This window comes from Morone saxatilis, unplaced genomic scaffold, assembly GCF_004916995.1.
Source record: "Morone saxatilis isolate NCDOM2014 unplaced genomic scaffold, NCSU_SB_2.0 Contig2, whole genome shotgun sequence".
Lineage (NCBI taxonomy): Eukaryota > Metazoa > Chordata > Actinopteri > Moronidae > Morone > Morone saxatilis.
In genome coordinates, this window is record NW_023339762.1 from 13110407 (window position 1) to 13113478 (window position 3072).

The 3072-nt window shown below is 39.3% G+C and overlaps 1 protein-coding gene across 2 annotated transcripts in view; it reads right to left on the minus strand.

Annotated features, from left to right (window-relative positions):
* Positions 1–3072, minus strand: part of pik3c2g (phosphatidylinositol-4-phosphate 3-kinase catalytic subunit type 2 gamma) — an 18420-nt gene that overhangs the window by 3764 nt on the left and 11584 nt on the right. The window lies entirely within an intron of this gene.

Sequence of the window (3072 nt, forward strand, 5' to 3'; positions counted from 1 at the left end):
AAGTTGATTAAACTACTCATAAAACTTAACTTGTTCCAACTACTTTTTCCACATTATTTATGTCAACATGACTCATAAAAATAATGTTTGCAACATAAAAGGGTTTATTTAAATCAACAAATTAGAAGTTTCACATTGAAATCATGCATTTATTTAAGTGGTTGACTGAATTACTTTTTAGAGAGGTGTAATTGTGCTTATGTGGGTATGACTATACAGGAGATGTGTTCTCATACTGTATGTGTACATTATGTTTTCTCTTTTGAAAAGTGTTCTGGTTACAACAGTCTGTATAGTCTGTTACTGTTGCAGCAATACTAGTAATGGTAGCAGGTTTAGACCTTTTATAAATGATGTACAGGTGTAATTAATAACATGAGTTGTGGCTGCATTACATTTAGTTTTACTAATTCCAGGACTGTTACTGTCCTATGACACTGTGAAGGAGCTGAGCCATCGGTAATGTTGGTTGCACCTGTGCTCTACCTGCTATGGGCATGTTCGATACATAGTGATAGTAGTAGTAACAGTTGGAGTATTACCAACTGATGCAGATTTATAATCAGTCTGACAGGAGGTTTAAATCTGTTTCTGTGACTTTTATAAAGCGTTACAGAGTACAAATCTATTCAAGTGCAATTCATGAATTATAAATATGGAATTAGTCACAGGCTTTCGTGTAATTCGACTGCTTTTGTTCCAGCGCTGCAGCACTGCGCGGTGGAGTAGAACTGATGGAGTGTAAAGTGATTTACCAACCTGTGGCTGGAGGCTACTACCAGAGCAGAGTATGATATAAACTGATTATTGCTGAAATGGACAGGGAACCATTATCAATTTGATTGGCACTTCAGCTGACCTCTTCACATCCCTCCATAGATAGACACGGAAGAAATTAACATTTCTTGATGGAAATTCCCATTAAGTCAAGTCATGCGGAATTTATAGAGATAAGCTGGAAACTCTAGATAGATAGATCGATAGATAGATATACCTATGTACATATCACTCATCACTGTCGATATATGCTGTATATATATATACACACACATGCATTTGCAGCCTACATATCCACCTACTTCATGTATATGGAGTAATCTATTACATTACGCATTCAATATTTATTGTTTAGTACAATTTACAGTGACTGTGATCAATATTTTATGGACCAAACAACTAATTATTTAATCAAGAATATTATTAAAATAATCGTTAGTTGCAGCCTTAAACTCAAAACTGGAGTCAAATTCCTTGTATGTGGACAAGTACTTGGCCAATAAAGCTGATTCTGATTCTGTATTAACATCTGTTTATCAGGGTCAATGAGTGCAACTGACAATTATTGACACAACTATTGTTGTTACTTCACATTTACTGTCAGCAAGAGAAAAAAAGACTGCAGCAGCATTAAATGTCTTTTGTAGCACAGCTTTCTTTCAGTTGAGTAACATTCAGACAGGTAAACACCCAAAGGAATAGCCACAAGGTAATACAGTCTTTATAATATTAACAACACCTGAACTTTTGCTACCAAAACAGTATGAGGGCATACTTGATTTTTTTTTAGATACACAGGTATTTGGTTCCCGAAATGACAGTTCACCCCAAGGCCCTGCTTAAATGTCATGAGGAGGGAGTTTGTGTGGCTCACAACCTGTCAGCTGAGGGGAAAACAAGGTTGTCGACGCTAATTCAAAACTACAGTGTGTGAGGTGGAGAGAAGAGAGGTGAGGAGAGGACACATGCTGGTCCTGATCTTTTCCAAAACAAGTAAACTTACTGACAAACTGTCCTTTCTATAGAAAGAAAAAATAAGGGGAACTGAACAGATGTACTGTTATCTTTTGAAATCTTCAGTGGGATTATAACATGCAAGATTAACAACAAACTAACTGTGTTTACTCCTCTCCCCCTGCAGCTACGCCACCAAGACTGATCCATAATAATAATCCCCAGCTGGAGAACAAACAACATCTGGGCGTGGAGAGAAGGGAGAGGGCGAAGTCTCAGCAGGGTGGGCGGCAGATGGTGACACTGCAGCAACACTTCTCCAGGTAGCACCTTCACCACACCGACAACCAGGCACCCAAATGCAGATAATTCTCCACTAGAGCCTTGAATTTCCCTCGGGATAAATAAAGTATCTATCTATGTTATACTTAACTTGTGCATAATTAAGAGCATTTTTTGGATTAGCCAGGAGCCGGCGAAGTCAGGACTGCGCAGATTACGATGGCCATTTCTAATTACACAATCTTTGAAGGTCACTACGTCTGTAGCCTGCTCCGCACTGGCTACACCAGCCGTTACTACCATAACACACCTGGATGTCCAACTCTATCCAAACTGTCGGTGGTTGAGTTGCATAGTGGGTAATGTAGGTGCTAGCTTTTCAGGGTCAGACGACGTTGTTGGAAGGCAATGCTGAGTACTGTTATTATGATTGTAAAATGTTGAAATAAAATGTTAGTTCTCATGTAGTACAAGGTAACCTTCAGTGAGACGTAGCAGGCTCCCAGAAAGCCTTTAGGAAGTCTGGTGATGTAATGTGATGAGCAACGACATTCACCCAGGTTGGTGTCCCATGTAAAACCAAAAGTCAACACTGACTCAGTCAAGGGCCAGTGTGTAGGATTTAGTGGAATCTAGTGGTGTAGTTGCAGATGGCCACTCCCTCGCTTCACCCTCACCCAACAAGGGGGGAAACTATGGTGTCTGAGAAACGAGCCAACAACATGAAAGGCCCTGGCTACAGCCAGTGTTTGGTTTGTTTGTTCTGTAGATATAAAAGGCTCATTCTAAGGTAACGAAAACATAATGATTCTTATTTTCAGGCGATTATACATTAATAAAAACATTAATCTGCCAATAGATCGATCTAAATGATCCACACTGGACCTTTAAACTTATAAGTTATACAACAAACTTGTTTTAACTCAAACACTCTGGTGGCAGATGGTGACACTGCAGCAGCCCTTCTTCCAGGTAGCACCTTCACCACACCGACAACCAGGCACCCAAATGCAGATAATACTCTACTAGAGCCAGATTATTGTTATTATTATTAGTTAT